Below are 22,787 nucleotides of genomic sequence, written 5' to 3'. Positions count from 1 at the left end.
TCACTATTATTATTTTTTGTAAAATACTGCTTTAGTTTTGCACATGTATTTTCTCATTGTTTTACTAAATTTTTTCTTACATGCTACTATTTTCCCCTGAAGTACAGCCTTTAGTAGCTATTAAAAGAGCTGTCTATGCTTGCAAATCTACCTTATTCTGAAAATGTCTTTACTTTTGCTCTTAAATTCTTATTTAGAGGGATGTAAAAATCTAATATCAGGTTAATTCTTCTTTCTTTGTAGGTAATCTATCTTTTCCCTCTGATTATTTTGAAACTTTTTAAAAGCTTTGGATTCTTTCGTTTCACTTCAGTATTCCTGTTACAGTTTATTTTTTCATTTTTATTGTTCTGCTGTTATGAGCTTGTTCACCTTCAATGTTTCTAGAGTTCACAAAGTTTGAACAGTTCTGAGCCAAGGCTTTGTTTTGTTTTGTTTTCTGGTGCTGGGACTTGAACTCAGGACCTCACACTTGCCAGGCAGGTGTGGCGCCACTGAGCTGCATTCCTAGCCCTCTCTTGTATTCCCTTGATTCATTCTGCTTTGAACTCCTCTGAGATGCATGGTGGGTTTCCTCCTATCATTCATATCTTCTCTATCCTATTTTTATCCTTTCCCCCTAAAATGTTTCTGCTGCATGCTGGGTAATTTCTCCAACTTTGTCTCCTAAATAAATAATTTTCTTTCTTTTATATTTAATTGCCTGTTCTGTTTATAGAATTTCCAATTTTCTTGACTATATTTTATGTCCAGAAATATATTTGGTTATTTTCCACAATACTAATTCTTTTCCAATAGTGTCTTATTCTTTAATTTCTTCTGTAGCTATTTAATCATTGTTATGGGCTGAATAGTCCCTTCCTTCTGTGCCCATTCATAAATTGAAGTTATATAAACTTCTAGTAACTCAGAATGTGATTATTTGGAGATAGCTTTTCTGAAGAGATAAGTTAAATGATGCCTTTAATATATAAAGAAATGGAACTTAATATGTAGATAGCATAAGTGGAAAAGAAAGGCATCATAGACAGTTAAAGAGTTCCTGCAGCAAGAAGACACCACCATGATGAATGTCCTACTAAAATTAGTACCAGGTTTGAACACAATATGCACAAAACACTGTGAGAAGACACAGGAAGACAGCCTTCCAAATTAAGTAGCAGCCTCAGCAAAAAGCAATCCTGTGGACACCTCGATTTTGGATTTTTAGTTTCAAGAACTATGAGACAATATATTTTTGTTGTTTAAGCCCCTCAGTCTGTAGTGTGTTGCTATGTCACCTCTAAAAAGTGAATAAAACCCTTACAAGATCTTTTCTAAAATGTCCTGCTTGTTATGCATGGTGACTTTTACTCATGGTGAGTTGCTTCTTTTTATTTTAGTTTAGTGGGTTTTGAAATAATATTTGTATTGTAACCTCATCTTCGATTGGCTTATTTTTCCAACGGGAACATTGTGTGGCATGAGTAGCTGTCTCTTCCATAGTAAATTTTAATTTTCCTTCTCTGGGTGTCCCAAGGGTTTCAGAGTAATGGGACTTTACAAAAAATATTAATTTTTCTACTCGGAATTTTAATGCTGTAAGTGTATAAATTTGATTCCTAAATTATGTGAGCCTCGATGCCTGGCACTGAGAATTCTTCCTTTCTCCTCAAAACCCTGATGGAGACAAGAAGACTCCTGGTGTCCTGCGCTGCTGGCAGACTTGGCTCTACGTTTCGCAGTCCCCTGCCAGTACAGACTGTTAAGGGTCCTCACTTTATCTGGGAGCTCTAGTTCTAACTCTGTTTCAGCTGATTCCAAGAAAGAATCTCTATTCCTACGTGTCTGCTACCTGCTGCTCTCGCTTTTTCCTCCCTGCCTGGCCACCAATGGGTTCAGAAACAGCCTCGTCTCTTGCTTTTATTCCAAGCTCCCTCTTCTATTCAAGAAGCTGGGCTTTTTTTTTTTTTTTGGTCTTTTTTAGACTTCTCAAGCACACGTTGTTAAATATTTTTATAATTTAGGAATATCATAGTAGAAGAATTAAAAAATTCTAATTTTTGGTCCCCCTTCTTAGAACCGGAAGGCTTTTCTTCTTGATAGTAACAGTGATAGAGGAATTTTAGCCATAGGTCTTTCTTTGTTTAAAATTTGTGACGTTTAGGCAAATGGAATGAGATTACTTCAAATGCAATGCTTTTAGTATTTGTTCTACCCAACATGGTGCCTGCAATCTAGGCCCAGTTCTGTATTAATAAACACATATCAGTTTAAATACTTTGAAGTATACTAAAGTTTGGATAATAAAATCAGTGTTATCCAAAGAACAATTTTGACCATTTTATCCTTGAATAGATTTTTTAAAAAGCTGTTGAGCCCCAAACATGTCACATTCATTATATTCAGGGCAATATGTTAACCTCTATAGATTTTAATGACTCCTAGAATTATTGCTTTCAAAACATACCTTAAATATCTTCAAAACTTATTCAGTTCACTTCTACTTTTTTCTTTCACTTCCTACTATTCCTAAATGTTCCAAGCCCTGGTGCATTTTATTTTCCCCATTAATCACTTTTGTAGCATCATCAAAGTTCGTGCCATCTCCAATATTATCTGTGTTTCCTCCTCCTTCCAAACAATTAATTAAGATGCTACATAAAACCAGGCATATCCCTGGCTTCTTTGCCATCCCATTAAATATCTTCTCTCAGTTCAGGGTGTTGACATTTTTCATTACTTGCTATTTCAATTTCAGTGACAGGTTACTTAACCAAATCAATTTTAAAACATTTTCTTGGAGGGCTTTCCAATGCAGTGCTTCAAGTGCCCTAGTAAAACCAAGAACATTATTTCTTCTGGGTTTATTACTTATTGATATTACTTCTCCCTAACTTGAAGTCTATGTAAGTTTTTGTTTGTTTGTTTGTTTTTTGAGACAGGGTCTCACTCTGTAGTTGAGACTGACCTGGAACTCGCTATGTAGCCCAGGCTGGTCTCAAACCCACAGTGATCCTCCTGCCTCAGCCTCCTGAGTGCTGAGATTACAGGCGTGCGCCACCACACCCGGCAAAGTCTATGTAAGTTTAACATACACTTTAAAATTGCTATGCCCTTTCTACTTTCTCATTCGTCTTATTTGTTAAGTGTTTTATTATATATTTTATAATAAACGAATTCCTTCTGGCTATTCTTAAAAGTAATAAGGACAGAAACAGTGTGTCTGTGGACATCCATGATGCCTCTATAAAAACAATAAGGGAAATATTTAGTAACGTTTTATTGCCAATATGAAACTGAAGTACATAGAAGAATTGCTCTTCCGCGAGTCCTGCATGAGCATCGACGTGGCATGAGCATGTGCATGGGAACCAATCAGATGTTACACACCAACCACTAAAAATCTACACAGCCAGCTTTCCCACCGCTGAAATGGAACTCCTGACAAACGACTAAAGGCGGAGAGGTCCATTTTGACTCATGCTTTGTGTCCTTCACTGGGTGGCTCCAACGCAGAAACGGTATGTGGAAAGAGCACAGCCACGGAAAACCACTCAACTCATGGAATCCAGGAACCAGACACCAGGGAAGGAGCCAGAGAGGAAGGGGCTAGGAGGGACTGGATATAGTCCCAGGGTCATGGGATCTGGTGGCCCACTTCCCAATAGCCCATTCAACAGTGAACTCATCAACTTGCTAACCCATTGATGGGGTCAGTGCCTTCAGAATCCAATCACCTCTCTTCATCCAGTCATGTTGAATCAAGAGAACCTAACCGATCATGTAGGTCATTTAATTATTTTGTGTTTGGGCTACCATAATAAAAAATACCATGAGCTACATTACTGTGAAATAACAGAAGTTTATTTCTTATAGTTCTGGAAACTGAAAGTCCAAGATCAAGGTGCCCTCAGGCCGAGTGTCTGATGTGCTCTTATTCTTTATATAGATACCTCCTTCTTGCTGTGTCCTCACCTGGTGAAAGAGGCAGGACAGCTCGGGGAATTCTCTTTAAAGGGAAAAGGTGATGCACGCAAAAGATCTATCTCCCTGTGTCTAATCATCTATCTTTTATTTTGCTCTTTAATTTATTTACATTTTGAGTTTCACATAAGAGAAACCATGTGATATTTAAGCCCAGGCATCTCATTTATTTCCAACAAGTGTATTTAACATTATAATCTCAGGTGTATCTATTTTCCATAAATAAATCAAATTTATCCCTGTTATAGTAGAGTAGTACTCTATTTCTGTATAAATACCACATTTTGATAGATATTTTTCAAATGGTACAAGGACCAAGAGATGGAGGGAGAGGGGGTGAAGGAAACTTACAGAAGAATTAAGATGTGTAATGTACACGTACCAACTCCCCACAATGAATGTAATCCTTATGTACTGCAAACATGAACTAATAAAAATTTTAAAAATTTAGAAAGCAGACCTTGGATTACTACTGCAATAGTTCAGGAAGGAGATGATTTGGATTTTCTGTAGGATGATGGCCAGGACAGTAGAGAAACAGGACAGCCCACCATGCTTTGATGGGCAGATTATTTGCAGCATAAGGTAGAGTGCTTGCCAGTTTCCCTGCTATGCTTTGCGGGAGTGGAAGTGAAGACGGAATGAAGAATAGACCTAAAGTCACGGGTGAAAGGAGAGAATACACTTGCATCTCTGGCTTACAAATATATTCTTTCCTTCAGAGATCTTTGTTGAATGATTATTTGTAAGTGATAAGTACTAACCCAGATGCAGAGGCTGCCGTTGTGCGTAGCTACTTTTTGTCTTAAAATGTGTGATCTCGAAGTCTAGGTGGACAGGAAAGGAAGTGAAGCAGTGCAAAATTGCATGACGATGGAAGAGGGATTTTAGCGATCGCAAAGGCCCCAAATGTGGTGCACCGGCAGGAAAGTCATCTAGGAGTGAAACCTAAACCGGGTACCAAGGATATCAGGAAGGAAGGAGCTTGAAAACGGGAGCAGGGAATGGGTCACGCTAAATGGTGGGAAGGAGGGTGGACAGGCAAAGAGCTAGGATGGTGTCAGGCTTTCCGTAGTCCACAAGGAGGTAGCGGCTGCCATTCCCGCCATCGAGGAGGCCTGAAATGCAAGCCAGGTGGACCCGAAGAGCTGAGGATCTCTGATCCAGAAACCTGGCTTCCTATTGGTGAGCAGTAACAGCCAGAAACGCAAACTGTTATGTGGAAGATATCTGAGAGATTTACGTGTAAAGTATGAGTATGAATAGAGTTATTTAGACAAGGAAACGTATGGAGAGTGAGTGACATTAAAAAGGAAGAAAAAAAAAAGAGTATAGAGATAAAACTACAAAGACTTTACCAGACCGATAATGTCACTGATTGACAATGTTCCCGTGCTATTTCTTCCTTATCTTGCTCAGGAACCAAGGCCCCTCTGCCTCATATCCTAGGTCGGTTCCTTGTGAAGACACCATTGAAGATGGAATCTACCTTCTCAACACATTTTTAAAGTGTGCAATATAGCGTTAACGGTAGGCACAACGTTGTGGAGCAGACCTCGGGGACTTCATCATTGTGTGTCACTGAATCTTCATACCCATTAAATAGCGACTTGGAAACCAGTTCTTCCTCCCACCGTCCTGTTTCTCTAGTTTGATAACCTGCCCAGGCCTTCAGGTCTTCCCAGACGCAGGCTCAGTTCTTTTCTTGCCAGGCCCTGCGTTCACTTGACTGCAATGCACCGTAAATACATCCTTCCTTTCTTTTTTCTTTTAAGTTTTCTCCAGCTCTAACTCCCTGCTGTCTTGCCTGGCTCATCTCAGTTTCCTGATGCAAGGCCAACACCCTCCACGATCCTGTGAGCTGATTTCCTTTCTTAGCCACATCCGGGCACACCGTGCACACCCGGACCCCCTACACCAGTCAGTGGTGGTGTAGCACTTCAGGTCCTGGCTCCTTCAGTCTGCCCCAAACTGCTACCCACTGCGAAGAGCAACGTAAATTTGATACTTGCTTTTAGGGAAAAAAAAATCTTCTCAATTATTTCCACAGTTAGGACCAAGACTAAGGAATGAGTAGGAGAAACCATAACAAAGCGGTGGAGTAAAGATCGCGTATCAAAAAGGAATCCTGAGATTTCGTCCAGGGGCGAAGTATTTCCAAAGTCACTGTTTCTTTTCATCTTCATTACCTCTATTTTTTTGTTCCCCCAATTGTTACTGTATTCGATTTTATGATATTTTCCCCTGACTTTGGATAGGATTTGAGTATGTGTAAGTAAAGATTTAAGAGATAAATTCATAAAACAAAATCTGAGGGTTTTTTTCTGTATTAATTTTAACAGTCACTTTATTTTTATGTATCAAGTTTGTTCTTTCGGTGGTTCAAGACTTAAATGGTTTACCAGTGGTGGTGAACCTATGGCATGCGCGCCACAGCCAGCATTTGTTTGACAGCTCTGAAAGATCCTCTGTCCCTAATTTGCACAATCTAGAGGTTTCACTACAATGAAAAAACTTCATTTTTAAAGAAAAAGCATCCTATGGGGTTAGCACTGAGATAGAATTTAAGGCCCAAAATCACTTTTGTATTCTGTTTTTTATTAACTCTACATTTTACGGTGAACTTTAAACTCTTTTTTTCCACAGATAAAAAGGGAAGAAAAAAAATGGTCAGTTTAGACACTAAAGTTTATTTGGTAATGTCTAAAACATTGTCTAGTTTGCCACATAATTCTTGTATAACACTTACTTTCTGATAAAGAGAAGTGGACATTTTTGCCACATTTAAGACATTTTAGTCTTAAATAACCTTATTTTAAAGAAATACTTTCAATTTCTGAGACCTTACTGAAGAGAAATTGTGACAATATTATGTGTAAAGTATGAACATGTTTTCAATTTGAGACTGGCCTGGAAAATGGTATAGGTGACATTTCCAGTGGCCTAAAATATTTTGTCAAGTTTAGTTAAAACTAAATTTTACAAAATGTTCTGAGCCTTGCCAAGAAACATGTGGAAGAGCAATTAATAGAATTACAAATCTAAGATAATTTGTTAATTTTAGTGTCTAAGTAAATTTCTCAACTTCCTTAATATGAAAAAAAAGCTTTTAAAGGAAATGAAATGAGCTTATGTGAAGACTTTATAAAGTATATGGAAAAGTAGTTTATTGGTCAGTATTTTCTAATGAGCTACCTGCTTTGGGATACTAAGGGTTTTTTTTTCATTGAGTTCATTGGTGCCTTTTAAGTATACAGTACAGTTACAATTATCATTGGGATCTTGTACCTTTACATGATGTGTCTTGGTTCCCATCCCCCCCTGCAATCCCTTTATGCCTTCCATCCTCCCTTATTTACAAAGACTTTGCTTCCATTTTTTCCTTTTCTTATATTTTTTCTTCATGCCATATTAGGTGTCACAGAGAGATTTTATTTCATGATGTATTTTATTCTAATTCAAATCTCAATAAAAGCAACCAAACCCAATCTTACTGACATATTTTACAATCCTACTGCATATTTTATGAGTATGTATCTTGAGTCCTTAGGCAGCATTCTGATATTCAGAAGAATAAACTGACTAGTTCAGGGTAAGCTTCATAGAGTTGCTGTTTCATTTTGGGATGTATTGGTGGTTGGAACAGAAGTTATCTGGGGAGGCTGGTTTGTCATTATCCAGGGTTACAGTCTCAGAAACTTTATTTTATTTGTTAATCTGGAGAACATCAATGTCTGGGGGATTGAGTTCCTCTATACCAACAGAGAAGAATGCTATAAATGCTAATATATTAATATTCTCTCTTCTTTGTTTATGAAATTACACAATAATTTGGAAGTTAAGGTAAGGAAAACATCAGCAATGAGATTTGCTAACGAATGAACAGCTGAGAGAGTCCATACCATATCCTTCCTGGTTGTCTTTAACCATTAGGAGAAAGATTAATTGTCTAGGTGGTGGTGGCAAACCTCAGCATGCATGCCACAGTGGGCCGCTTACAGCGTTGAAAGCTCTGGAAGGTTCTCCGTCACTGGTCCAGGTTGACTGCAGATTGACCCATTACAAACAGGAAGGTGCATGTGTCAGCCTTTCATGGGGCAGTGCAGTGGACGTCGCATTTACTGATGTCGTTGTATTCTGTTCTACCATCAGCCTTCACTCAGTTAGATCTTAGCACATCTGTTTCTTGCCATTAGGTAGAATAGGACTTTGGGACTACTTGAAAGGCAAATTCATAAAATAGATTCTGATTTTCCTTTTCTGTATTAATTTTTATATAACTATTTACTTTTTATTTGCCAAATGTGTCATTTCACTGACCCAAGACACAAACGTATTGGCAGGGAAAAACCTGTAGATTTTATGAATCAACAAATTTTCAGTATCATGTTTCTGTTCATTCAGTACCTCCCTCAAATCAGAGTAGCAGGTAGCCCACTGTAAATAAAATTTTATTTAATTGAAATTAATCAATAACTTGCTGTTTTTAACAAGTCAAAGTGAGAAGATTCAATTGTTTTTGCAGTAATTATTTTCTTATCAAAATATGACATTCACAATCTTTGTTAATTGAATTTGCCATTCTTTCAGGAACAATAAGAATTCATGTCTTGGTATATTTACACTCAGGTTCACCAATTCTCTTCCTTGATTTAGAGTGAGGTCATAGATTCTCCAGATGCTGTTATAAATACTACTTCTTCTAACACAAGTTAGAATTGTTAATTTAACTATTAGGTGATTTAATACATTATAATGTGTATTTCAAAAGCTACATAGGTGAAATGAGTTTTGGGTTGAATGGTAAATCTGCTATATCATATTACACTATATATATTGACAAGAACATCATAAAGTTTTTAAAAAATAAGTATTTTGCTTTGGGACAGTTTTGGATTTACAAAAAAAAAAATTGCAAAGATAATACATAGGGTTACTGTGTATCTTTCACCCAGTCTTCCTAGGTGATATCTAATATTACTTTGGTACATTTTAGAAAGCTACGAAACCAATATTTGCTCATTACTCTTAACCAAACTTTAGACTTTATTCAAATTTATCCAGTTTTTCTATTCATATTCATTTTCTATTCAGTGAATTGATCTAGGCTATCACATGGCATTAAAACTGACTCAACTGAAATAAAATTCTGGAGTTAGGAGCAAGTATTTCTTCCTCATGAAAAATGCACTGTATGTATACAGTGTTCAACCAGGAATCTGAAATCCAAGTGAGAGTGGAGAAAGCATTCTTGTGCTGGGAGAAAGCCTTGAGAGAAATCATTTCTGCTATTATCTGTTAGGTAATTTTAAATCCTTTCTGTTTTTTCCCCATTTATCCAGTTAAGTAAGACTGAAGAGGAAACTGCACACTTGGCTGATTTCCTGCTGTAAATCCTGCCCCATTTCTCAAATGTCTTATAACCCAGTAAATGTTCTAACCTTTTAAATTCTTTTTCGATCACCCATCTCAGTAATCTGTGGTCTTCAAGAAGTTCTGGAGTTCTAACAGACTGCTCAGAGGATGTTAAACATCCTTTGTGGACCACACTTGCTCTTTTGTACTGGAATACTTTTATCGGAGAAGTTGTTTGGTCATGGCTTCTGGAAACTTCTTTTTAACACTCTCATTCTGGAAAATGTCTAAATCACTGTTGTCATCGCTGCATGAGGCACTGATCGGTAATTTTCCTAAAATATTTTTGGGACAGATCCTGATTCCCAGAAGTCCCAGGAAAGCTACCACCTGACTGCTGTTGAGAGACTCCCTTGTGGTTGCTTGGGAGAAAAGAGTGACCCACAGAAGAATTTCGAGCTGAGGTGACAATGGAAGAAAATCCAAACTGGCAAAACAAAAGATCATACAAGCTACTAGACAGCATCCTCAGAAGGTGCAAATTCACTTTTGGTTTGCTGATAAATAAAGTTGCAGATTTAAATTCAAAAATTTCAAGGCATATCTTCTTAACACAAAAAGTAACGATATATTTACAAGGTTTAAGTTGATATTTCATATGAATGAGGAGTTTCCACCTTTGTGAATTAAAGTTATAGTTGCTAGGAACACAAATAGCCATATGTGTGTGTGTGTGTGTGTGTGTGTGTGTGCATGTGTGTGTTTATATATAGTTGGATTTGTGCTTCTCCAGGTTCTAGGTCTATGCTTCAACCAACTTTGGACTGAAAATATTCTAAGAAACAAAACAAACTGCTTTTATTTTGCCAAATAACAAAAACTACTTCTGACTTGATAGGTTTAGTGTAGCAAGAAAAATAGCCATATGTGTGTGTGTGTGTGTGTGTGTGTGTGTGTGCATGTGTGTGTTTATATATAGTTGGATTTGTGCTTCTCCAGGTTCTAGGTCTATGCTTCAACCAACTTTGGACTGAAAATATTCTAAGAAACAAAACAAACTGCTTTTATTTTGCCAAATAACAAAAACTACTTCTGACTTGAACACATACATGTTTTCTTGTTATAGTCCCTAAAACACTCAATCTAGCAACTATTTACACATTTTTCACACTGTATTAGGCATTATCAGTATGCTAGAGATTGCTAAAATATATGGTAACTCATGTGTGGGTTATATGCAAATGCTATGCCATTTAATGTAAGGAAACCAATTCCCCATGGTACCGGTGGGTGACTAAACTGTCTCTGAATTAGTTAACATTTTTGCTCTGGATGTCATTTTATTTATGTATTTTTAAATGATAGAAATGTTATATACTTATGAAACATCACATGTTGCTTTGAAATGTGTATGCACAGTGGAATGGCTAATCCAGCCAATTGACATTTGCATTACTTCACATACTTATCATTGTTTTTGTAGAGAGAGCCCTTAAAATAGTTTGCAGACCTTGAATACAGTTGTTTTGCAATTGTGACAGAATGTTCATACATGAGACTGTGCATTGAAACAAAACTGGGAGATTTTATAAGCATATACTGTGCTTAGACTGTTTCTATAAAAGCTTCAATCTTAGGATTGGAAAGAGGTACTAAGACATAGCCTTGTCTCATTGAATTCATGTTGAGCTACTCAGAGTTATGTGAAGACTGGTTTGTTCTTGGTCTCTTTGCTTTCCACTCAATAACTTATTTAGACAGCTGCCAGCTTGGACCTTGAGTAAATTCACATTTCAAGATTAGCCCCTCCACCTAGCCTGAAGTTCACAGAGCCCTCAGAGTTGTTGGCTTTTTATCCAGTTCTGAGTTCCTGGCTTTGGGACCCTTATTACCCAACACCCTGTGTAAGCCATTGACACTTTGTTGCACAGACTCATTACCTAAAAACAACTGTTTCCTCTCTTTTAAAACCTATATTCATGAACCATTTTCTGGATTCTAAAATGAGAGAAGAACTTACCCTTGTATCCCACACTGACCTATCTGAGCTATGGCCCTTTACCTTTTTGGACCTGTGGTACTACTCTGCCTTGGGAAGTCTTGATTCATAGACCTGAAAACATCAGTGGGGTCCCTGATTGTGGCTTTTTCAGTTCTGTTATGTCTGCTTTGTTCAATTATAGATCTCTCATTGTGAATCAAGAATCGGGTAGATTATATGGAAAATGTATAAAAATACCTAGTAACTACATTCTCCCTCCCCAAGAGTAAATTTTTATCCTATTTTTTATTAGTGCCTGTTTGTAGTACAAATTGATTACATTCATCATGGGGAGTTGGTACATGTATATAATACATCTTATGGTTTTTTCATCGCTTTCTTCCCTCCCTCCCCTTTCAACCCATCACTTTGTCTCTTTCCCTTCTGCAAAAGAAGCATCTCCTTGTTTCCTATTATCTATCTTTTATTTTGTTCTTTAATTAATTTATTTTTTGGGTTTCTCATATAAGCAAAGCCTTGAGATAGTTAAGCTTGTATGTCTGCTTTATTGTAGCTCTGACTAGTATGAACAAGAGATACACACAGATTATATCTTCATTGTGTAGTGAAGGCTCAAGGGGTTTCTCTGGGCAAATGACACTGAAGTTCAGTCTTGAAAGATGAGTAAAATTCAACCAGGTGTTCAGATCCTACTGGCTGCTGGGTAACATGGCAAAAACATGAAAGTGTGGACCAACATGATATATAGGCATTTGAGAAGTACTGTTATTATTAGAGTCTAAAGGTTTTTATTTTGAAACAGATCTTGCTATCTGGTTCAGGCTGGCTTTGAACTCACTATGGCCAACCCAGGTTGGCCTCAAACACCCGGTGATCCTCCTGCCTCAGTCTCATGAGTGCTGAGAGTACAAGCATGTACCACTATGGTTGGCCTTAGCATCTGAAAGCTTTTGGGTGCTATCTTCCTTGCCATGATGGGAAACAGTAGTTGTAGAGAAATCAATGCAGCAAGGCTGCTGTGAAGGAAATAGGAAGTGCTGATCTCAGGCTTACATCATGGTCTAATTATCTGTACATTCTTGGTGAGAACTGTAGCAAATCAAGAATCACTTTAGAAAAATAATTTGGTTTCTCACTATTGTACCAACTCACAAATTTAATGTCATCAGCTAATATTCATAAAGATCTGTTATGAATCCAGTTCTCACATGATCAATAGAATTCATACACAGAAGGAAGTAGTTGGTCTTTCCAGCTGCTGACTCTGTAATTTTGTCTATAGTAAGGTCAGATGATCAATATTTTAGAATGAATTAGATTCTATTCATTGTTTAAATTTTTGTTGCACTGGACGCAATGAGACAGGTAAGCAAAACATTTTCAGTGTCCTGAAAAATAATAGCAAATTACACAAAACAGTGTAATTAGTATGAAGCTGCTTAGTTCAAGGATGTAATGGAAGATCTTGCTAGCATTAAGTAGCATGCATTTTCCTGTGGCACTTGTCATTTTGGTGGGTTTCAGGTATTCCTGAGGGTTGATTGTCATTTAACGTCTCTTCCAGCTTTAAAATGCCATGATGTTAGAAAGTCTGTACAAAAATTAGGGGCTTAGATCTGGATGTCATGTTGAGTGTAAGGAGCGCTGTATCAGTAAGAATACCCATCAAATTAAGGGCATAGGACTCAATGCTTCTCTTTTCTAATATCTGCAGTAAGTATATAACTCATATGTCCTACTGCAAAAGGCTGTTGATACAGAAGAAAGCAAGGAGTGAGAAAAACCATATGTGAATCGAACTATCTGGAGGAGGAAATATTCATTTTTTTTCTGGTATGGGGGATGAAACTCAGGACCTTGTGCTTGCAGGGCAGGTGTGGTGCCACTGAGCTAAATCCCCAGCCCCATATGGATGAAACATTGATTGGACTTGGATACAAAAGGTTCCATCAAATGCATTTTCTAGTTCATGCCAAAATATCAGAATTGTATGTAACTATACTTCTTTTCTTATTTTCTTCATCCCTTCTGTTCTTTTACTCTATTTACCACTTTTTGAAAAACTTGAGTTTATTGGTACAATCTAGGTCTACAATACATTACATTCATTACTGGGATCCTGTACCTTTACATGACAGGCCTTGGTTCTCATTTTTTCCCCTTGTCCCTGACCTCTCTTCACCCCCTCCTCCCCATTATCAAACTCTTTATTTCCATTTTTCATTTTCTCATATTTTTTCTTTTCCTTTATTTCCTTGCCCATACCCTTCCCCCTTTCCCTACACCTTTAACCCTTTTCTTCCTATTTCACACTCTTAATTATTCCATTAGGATCTTGTGTACTATTATAGTTTTTCACACCAGAGAAACTATTCGGTATACATATGTGTGACTTATTTATTTCACTTAGGAGTATATCTTCAATATGTGTTCATTTTCCTATCAATGACTCTAATTTCTCATTCTTTATGGCGGAGTAGTATTCCATTTTATAGAAAAACCGCATCTTCTTTATCCAGTTTTCAACTGATGGGCAGATGGGCTGTTTCCAAGTTTTAGCTATTACAAACTGTGCCGCTATAAACGTGGGTGCACATATATCACTGTCCCTTTTAGCACTTTTATTCTTTTCCTGTCCACTGTTGGTAGCCCTTCCCCATGTTTAATGTGGATCCTTTCATTTGCAGTCTTTGTTCCTAAATGTATATTTTGGTTTTATGCACATGTGTTTTTAAGTTATGCATATGGCATTGCTTTGCTTGTTTCTGTTTTTATTTCCCATATAGTACTAGATGTATATCATTGTGTTACTATGTGCACCCCTAATCTAGTGCTTAAATCAATGAGTGCATCTCTCATAGTTTTTCCTACTAATGATGTGAATTTAAATTGCCATCACTTTCCTGTCTCCCAATTTTCAAGAAGATAAACCTTCTCATAAGGACACTTTGAGTAACACGTGTGAGAGTCTTTTTGGTACATAAGAACATGTGTGTATCACTTTGCCTGTGTGCATGTGTGAAACTGAAGGACCCTAAGGAATGTGTGTGTGACTTAAGTGTTCCAGGATTGTGCTCCAGAATGGTGACACCACTTTCACATTTTCTCCAGCAGTGCACAGAGACTCTCAGCCCTCTGTATCTTTGCCTTACTTGACACTGTCAATTCTCTATGTTTTGCCAATCTAACAGGCATAAAGTGCTATTTCAGTGTTTTTTTGTTTGTTTTTATTTCAGTGATTTCACCAGGCCAGCACAGCAAGGATCTTGATAAATGACTAACAGCAGCTAACCTAGTTTCATTTGGTTCTCATTTCCACATGATCTCACGTTTCACATTCTCATGACGATTAGAGAGGAACATGGCTGAAGAAAGAGCCTCCTCTGCGTCTGTGTCTAAAAGGGCACTTCTTCCCTTTTTGGCTTGGAGGGCCTGTCCAGAGATTGCCTGGATCCTGTGCGGGTTAGCAGTCCCAGACCACTGTTGGCCATGGTGAGTCACTCCAGTAACTAGAGCTCCGTAAAACCCCCGTGGTCGGCTGGCTCTTCCCTGAGTACTTCGGCAGTAAGCAGAGCCAGATCTTTTGAGAAAGCCTGGTCCTCGAGCACGGGCCTCTCTGCAGCACACCTCTGAATTCCCCCTTGTCACCACTCACCTGCTTCCAAGGGCCTTTTGTTCCTAGGGTTTTATCTGTTTTAGAGGATCTGGGCAGAGCGCTGACCCCATGAGATGTCTGAGTGTAAGATTCTGGTTATTTTCTTTCCGAAATCAGTGCCAATACCTCATTTTCTTCTACTTCATCAGGAAAAAAAATTTAGCAAGAGAAGCAGATAGAATCAAGGGTGGAACAGTAAGTGGGGGAACAGAGGGAAGCTGAGTTAAGAAGTATAATACAATTGATGCTTGGAGTTATGTTGGCAACTCAAGTGTCTGGAGCATGACTGAATCACTGTACTAGAAAACTGTGGAAGAGAACTATTCAGATCCCTCTCCAGGAATTAGAATTTGTCTCTTCTCTATTTGAGGCTGGACCTACTTTACACTTATTGCAACTATGGGAGAGTGGAGAATTCATCCTTGATGACTCCAAAAGTCATTTTTGTTCTAAACTGTCAGGAAAGATAGTGCTTTACAACCTATCTCTGATTATTGCTGAGATGGTGACTGGATAAATTTGCGCAGTACTGATCACCCCTAAGTGAGAAGTCAAATGTGAGTTCAGAATGACTGTGCTTCACTGATCATGGCATAGACAGATCCCGGGTAATTGTGTTAATTTCAGCCGGCGTTTCGAGCTTGCTCTGTATTACTTCTTTTTTTCCTGCTTGAAATGAAATAGCATTTTTCTCAGATTAAACCCTAGTGTCTTCTGAACATGTTGAGGATTAACTGCTGTAAGATGTCTTTTCTTGGTAAGAGCCATTTCTTCTGTTACTTCCCTGCCATTCTTGGATGGGAAGGGCTTTCTCTAAAATATCTACCTATGTTTCTGTTCAGAAGTGATGGATTGATGTTATGATTAAGAGAAGTCAAAATTACTTTTTCCCCCTAAATTAGCATGTGCTGCCAGACACAATTTCATATATTTATGTAGCTACTTCCTTTACTTTTTAACCTCCAAAGCCCTTTGACCTTGTTTGCTTTGTCAGATAAAAACAATACCATCTGTTTCCTACTTTACAGTTGATACAAATAATTTCATGTGAAACATCTCATTTAATCCCAATTACTCTTGACATGTCTATGAACATATCTAAGCAACAGAAATGTTTGAGGATTAACCAGGGAGAGTGCAATCACCCTCAGTCTTATTGACTAGATGACAAACATCTGGCACCAGGACGGAACCATGGAAAAAATGATGAAGTGAATAAACGTTGCCTTCTGCATTCTCCCACCTGGCTTAGTGTTTATTTTTCTGGTGTAGCCAAACCTCCCCTTTCCAGTCCCAGGGTACTCTGTGTCCAATTCCCCAAGAGTTTCTGTGGAGAGCTTCGACCATGCAGCCCCCTTCACGTTCCATTTCCTTCCTTCCTCATCAGCGACATTTATGTACCCAGTGTTTTCTCCTCTCTAGTTCATAGCTTACCACAATAAACTTTCAAAGGAGCATTTTTCATGTTGGCTAAGAAATCCTGAGGGGCCAGGCCACTGAGTTCTCCCTCACCCTGTAGGGTGTGCTTCTTTTCTTACTTTTAATTGGCGCGAACTCACTCTGCAGAGCCTCTTCCTTTTCCTGTCTTTCACAAAAATTAGCTGATGTTAAAAAAAAAAAAAAGAAATACGAGAGGTGATGTCTTCACTGGGAAAAATAAACCAGTCATAGACTTTCAGATGGGGTGATACACACGGTTGAGGGGCAGAGAGTCCTCAAATCACAGCAGAGAGGAGACAGGAAGTGCTACCTATTGGAAGGCAAGTCGTTTCTGGCAGGTGTGGTATCAGCAAAATTCTTGAATAATCATTCAATTCTTTTATACATTTCACCTCCATTTTTAGAGTCATATGGATAGAGATCATGCATCTGTTATCTGTCATTTTTACCTTTGAAAATAAGCTCACACGATGACCTGTTCGTGATGTGGCTCACTTGCCACAGACAAACAAGTCGAACAAGAGCTTTGGAGATGCTACTGATATTTCTGCATTACAAAATCTTCCTATCAAGGGAAGTTAAAGTGCTGACTATTTCATTTATAACCCCTCATCAAATTAAAATAGATCATAAAGTTTCATGTCACTTAAACTAATTGCAAGTAGCATACACATCACCCAGTCCAGGTTCTTTTAGTTTACATCTGAGGAGACACCAGCAGCAAAGTTATTGGTGCTAGAGATCAGTGAGCACGATCAGAGGCACTGGGACCAGAAGAACCCTGGTCTCCTTACTGCCCATTTCCATCTCTTCTACCAGGTGACTTTGACCGCAGTCATAAGCTGAGATGAAGAGTAGCCTGTCTCCCGCAGCCTGCTTGCCTATTCCAAGGCTCTGGACTGTCTATATCTTCCTTCTGTCTGCAGTCATCAATGTGCACCAGCTTCATCGCCTCTTCTGATCCACTGCAGCTTGACTGCCTCCCTTCTGCCCTTAGCATATATGACTTGAAGTAGGCGCTGTAAGTTTGTTTCCTTCTTGGTCTAAAGAGAAGCAGAACACTTTGTGCACAGAAGGAAACCACCAGGTGCCTTTATATCAATTTTTAAACAGCAAAAATTAGATACTCCTGAGTCACTTTATTCCCTAAAGTTGTTGTTTTATGCATATTTGATCGCTGATTTTTCCTTATGTGTTAACCAAATGATAGTGTTTAATAACTATCCGTGGAATGAGTAAATAAGGAGATGATGAAGCAAGGCACTGAGACCATCACTTGCTATTCTAATAATTTGCAAGTCTGTCTATCTAAGTGATCTTAAAATATTGTTCTCCATCCATGTGGTGATGTTTGGTAGAAACTATTTTGTACTGATTAATATTCCATCATTCTATCTTGAAAACAATGATTTTACTACACATACATTTTATTTTCAAGTTGTCCTTCATGTAATTTTGTTCACTAAGGAAATAATTTACTCAGATAGGATTAAAATGTATTTTTCAAAAGACATCACCTAGTTCTTTTTGGTTTTTATGTCAACACAGCGTTTCACAGTTTTATTTTTCTTTCTCTAGTTTTTGTTGAGACATAGGCAACTTCTTGGGCGGCATGTTAATGGGTTTAAAAGATAGGTGGCAATATAAATCACTGATTCTCTGTGGAAAGCACTATTCTCTCATGCTTTATTTTTCTCAGGACTTTGCTGACTGCTGCTGCCAAATCTGGGAGCTGTCACCAGGCTGACTGCTAAATGAGTTAGAATTTAATCTGCCAGTTACACGCCGGGCTGGGGAGAAGCCTTCTACCATGAGAATCTTCACATGTGGTGGCCTTTGTTTATTTCCCCTGCAAGACTGAGAGACATAACATTGGTCCCTGTGTGTTGTTACAAGGAAAAGTTGAAGTCCATTGCGTGGCTCTGTGCTTACACGATGATCTCATTAGACGTGCGATACACAGTCACTCTCATTGTCACTATTATTCCTAAAGGAAGAAAGGTGGGTAGTTGGTTTAGAAGTAATTTCTTGAATCTGATGAAGTGGCCCCTTTTCCTAACTCAAACTGCCATTGTAGTATGTACTTCAGTAGAGTGGCCTGTCTCAAAGACAATTCCACGTGGCAGCATTTTATTTTTACAATGTTTGTATGAGGGCAGCCATCCAGGAAGCCAGATAGGGCAGATTTCAGGCACAGGCAATGTAAAAGACATATATAACATGATCATGACAAATCTCTTCAAAGCATTGTTCTGATTGTCCCAAGATACACAAATAGAACTTGCTTTAATGATTTCCTTCTTTAGAGATTTCCTCCTTTTTTCCCTGAAAATATTTAAAAGACTGCTGACAAGTGAAAACTGTTTCCAAACTCTTTAGCATGTATATGTGTGTTTAGCTAGTCAAACGTGGTGAAGAATTACATCTCAGATTTCAAGAATCAGTACTTCCATCTCATATATACTGTATAGCCACAGTTTACATAGAATGAAATCCTTTGTTTTTCTTCTATCTTTGATCAACATATGTGGATTTTAAAATATAGAAGATTATATAAATATTTTGGAAAACAAGACGGCATCCTTTTTTAGGTTTCAGATTCCTACAAAAGCTTGTTTTCAATCCCAAGAACTTGAAGCCAGTACTCAAGTGATTTCTGTTCTGCTATTCTTGGATGTTATTACTCTAAAGTTATCTATTACCTGCAAGATCAATAGTATCTGACATGCTATTGAAATAGATCATCTCATGTTGGAGGCAGAACTGACAAAATGTTATACTGGAGGTAGTAGGTCCGTGGCTCATATCCTGTGGCCTGTCCTCTCAGACTATCAACTTCATTCAATATCTTTGTGGTAGGTAGTTGTGTGACATCAATAGGATTTCCGAGTAGACTTCTTACAGAATGGAGGAGATCAATTATGTACAATGACCACTTTTCCACTTACCCAAAAAGTGCTGCAGTAACAGTAGATAAAGTTGAGTGGTCTTGAGTTCTACCCTTCCTCAGAATTCATTTCACCACTTTAAAGATAGAGCTTTCAGAAACACTCGCAAATTGCTCCTTCATGTAGTCCCTGCTTTGAAGAAAATAACTAACAGACAAAGTAAAGTAGATAAATGAGGGTTTCTAAGATTCTTTTCATTAGAAATATTGTCCATGGCTCACCAATCAGGTAGAAAAGGATGAAAAACACAGTGTAGCAGCCTGAAAATGGAAATCTAAAGGATAAGCTAAGATTTTTTAGCTCTTCACTACAATATTAAAGAAACAGAGACTTTTATTATTTTTTTCTAGTACATCCATCAATCTTATTTTCTCCAGTATGTTCAATTTTATATCTCCAAACTTTTTTCTATTGAAACAGCTATCATGTAGCAAAACAGCCCACCTTTTTCCTGTATTCCCTTTTAGAGTAGTACCAGCTGACATATCAAAATAGCAAGAGGAGAGGAAGAGCGAAAAGATTGCTATAATCAAACATAATCTGAAACTTAGCTTGGGAACAATTATGAGTGGACATAGCAATTTCCTTCTGAAAGGGAAATACATTCCTATTTATCTTTCTCTGTGATTTATTAGAATTACAAAGTGACCCAGCAAGAACTTATACTGCTTATTTCATTTCAAGGTGTAAAGTTATGCTATTAAGTAAATGTATGAATTCCTCCATCAAACTTATTGCATTAACAAAAGGCTACATATTTTCCACATACACCAATAAGTCACATAAATTGCTTCATTTTCCCTTTATACATTATTAGCATGTAGAATTAAATATTGAGCACTTTGCTGCTAACAATGTGCTTAAAAATTATTCTTTGAGCAGAAAAGAAAGAGGTTAGTTTGAGAGTTCTGAAAGTCTTCTGTTACTTAAGAATAAAAGTCCACCTTTAAAATAGCACATGAATATTAAATAATTTAACACATTTTGAATTGATTTATGTGCAAAATACAAGCTAACTGGCTTAACATCATAGCATGTAGTAGGCAATGACATTCAGAAAACATTAATGTCATAGGGAGAGCTTTAATTGTATTTAATATGAAAAACAGATTTGGAGTGCTAATTTTTTGATGGAATTATATGCACACTTCTAAATTTTTAACATAAAGTACATTTCCACTTTCCTATAAAGAAGCCTTCTCCTGCTAGTCACAGAGGTTGATCTTACTTGGAAATCTATGCCATTGTACTCTTAAGCATAGATTGATGGATTTATAGTAGGTTTAATATGTAACCCATCGCTTCTGAAATAGTCAACATGTATGTTGATATTAGCTCAAAAGCTGTGATTTCTAAGAACTTGATTATACCCGAAGATGTATCATGATTCAAAAAGAAAGTCCTTTAATTGTCTCCCTTTTTTCTGTTTGATTTTTCTAAATGTTCATTCTGTAGTAATTGTGAATTATAGATAGATAGATAGATAGATAGATAGATAGATAGATAGAGGATAGATGACACATGGAGATTGATTTTAAGCCAAAGTTGCAGTATTTTTCTCAAAGTATGAATTTTAAGCAGATTAGAATTCAAGTTGATGTCACTGGTGGGTGGCGTCTATATTGCTTGGCCTTGTATCAGGTCCTAGAAGTGTATCTGGTACATACAGCAATTGAATGAATGAATAATTTATAGGTAGCAAGGGGATTTGGGGATAATAATCCACATCAGCTGCATTATTTTTTGCCTCATCTCCGTGATAATCTTTCCTAGAGTGAAATAAAGATGTACCTATGTATTTTTCAAATGATCACACACACACACACACACACACACACACGCACACTCACTTCCCTTCCAAAGACAAGGTGAAACCTCAAAACAAGAAAGAGAGTTTGGCTCTAGAAGCTGAGATGGTTCTGAGAGCATCACCGTTGTGTTTTCAGACCTAGCATTCATGTCTTTCTTATACATCCACTTGGAAGTACAAGAATATTGATTTTATAGATACATTTTAATTTGCACTGTCTTAAAGTTCTTCAGGGGTGTGTCAATATTGTTAATTTTACAGCAAGAATATGTGTTTCCAAAGCTCTGTTTTCAATTTGTTCTTATGGAACACACTGGAAAGCTTTATTTTCCAGCATCTTTTGAAGTTGGATTTGACACTGGCTCTGGCCAGTGGCTACAGGTAACAGCAATCTGCCACTACTGTGTTGACACATATTAAGAGCTGTGTCTGTTTCGGTCCCCCATCACTAAGGCATCTGATAAGGTAGCCTGGCCTACTTGGAGCTCCTGAGTCTCTGAGTACATTGATTTATATTGGCTGCACATTATGGAAAAGAAATGAACACTTGTTGGGTCACAGTTCTTCCAGGACTGTTTGTTACATCAGCATAATCTATCCTATTCTGACTAATGCATTTCATAATCCATAAATATTTTTCCTTAGCCTTTGCACCCCAAGTTTCTTTGTATACTGAAAACAAAATCGCAGCATTGATGCATCTTTTTGTTTAGTCATTAAGTGATTATTCCTCTCATCTGTTTATTTTTGTATGTATTTAAGAGATGTCAAATAAAAATACTTCAAGTCTTCACATATCTGCCTTTAAAGATTTTCTGTGTCACAGAATTTCAGAGCCTAGAAAGGATGTTGTAGATTCTATATTCTCCTTTCCTCTACAATTCCTTTTTAAAGTTTGTTTTAATTTCTTACAAAGTAGGCCACCAAAATGATTTTTAGAGAAATTTTCAAATCTATAAGTAGAATTGTAAAATGAGACTACATTTACCTATCATTCAGTTTCCATAATTATCAATATTGTTCCAATATTATTTCATTCTTTATTTCATGCGTTCCCTAATCATTCATTTCCCACCCCCGGGATTATGTTCAAGCAAGCTCTAGATGTCATGTTATTTTACTCATTCCTAACCAATGAAGACAGTTGTTGTAATACACACATGTACCATTCCAGGTGCTCAGGATGAACACAGATTCATCAAATAAATAATGTTTTAAAATTTCTCTAAATGTCTAAAAATTTCACAGTAATACTGTTTATATGAGAATTCCAATAAGAATGGCATATTCTTACTTGGTTATTGTGTCTTAAAATTATTTTATTCTTTAATGGCTCTATTACCATCCCTCTTTTCATGACCTGGTTTTTTGGGGGAGAAAAATAGACACATTATTTTCAGAAAATCTCTTGTTCTGCTTATACCGACTGTTTCCATGTTAGATCTTTTATCTTTCTCCTGTTCCCTGTAGCTGAGATGCACTAGCTAAGCATAAAGATTTGACTGTTCCTTGCCTTTTGGGAGGCAAAAATGCATCTACCGTATTATAAGGAAGATAACACCTAGTTATGCACTTTTTTTTTTTTTTTTTTTTTTTTTTTTTTTTTTTTTG

General features: G+C 37.3%; 1 pseudogene; it reads left to right on the top strand.

Moving 5' to 3' along the window:
- Nucleotides 1–18,353: 18,353 nt before the first annotated feature.
- The window catches only part of LOC104870016, an 8,207-nt pseudogene continuing 3,773 nt past the window's right edge, over nt 18,354–22,787 (top strand).

The sequence above is a fragment of the Fukomys damarensis genome, unplaced genomic scaffold (genome assembly GCF_012274545.1).
Source record: "Fukomys damarensis isolate Sample0158 unplaced genomic scaffold, DMR_v1.0_HiC HiC_scaffold_11, whole genome shotgun sequence".
NCBI lineage: Eukaryota > Metazoa > Chordata > Mammalia > Rodentia > Bathyergidae > Fukomys > Fukomys damarensis.
This window is presented reverse-complemented; position numbering and strand designations above follow the sequence as displayed.